Consider the following 543-nt stretch of genomic DNA (forward strand, 5'->3'; position numbering starts at 1 on the left):
GTGTATCAACCACAGTTTGTTTATCCATTCTTTAGTTGATGGGCACTTAGACTGTCTCCATCTTTTTGCTAATGTAAATAATGCTGCTATGAACATTGGTGTGCATATATCTGCTCGTGTTATGGTTCATATCCCTTGTGGGTAAATGCCAAGTAGAGGACTTGCTGGATCATAGTTATTTCTACTTCCAACCTTCTAAGGCAGCACCATATTTCTTTCCAGAGAGGTTAGACCATTTTGCAATCCCACCAGCAATGCAGGAGCGTTTGAGTCTCTCCGCATCATCACCAGCATTTCTTGTCCTCTACTGGGAAAATTGGAAGTTTTCAAAAATGAAATGGAATGAATAAATATCAATATCTTAGGCATTAGTGAGCTGAAACGGACTGGTATTGACCATAATGCAGAAAGCATCAAGAGAAGATGGAAGGAATACATAGAGTCACTGTACCAAAAGGAAATGGTTAATATTCAACCATTTCAAGAGGTAGCTATGACCAAGAGCCAATGATACTGAAGGAGGAAGTCCAAGGTGCATTGAAG

This window comes from Chrysochloris asiatica, unplaced genomic scaffold (genome assembly GCF_000296735.1).
Source record: "Chrysochloris asiatica unplaced genomic scaffold, ChrAsi1.0 scaffold00491, whole genome shotgun sequence".
NCBI lineage: Eukaryota > Metazoa > Chordata > Mammalia > Afrosoricida > Chrysochloridae > Chrysochloris > Chrysochloris asiatica.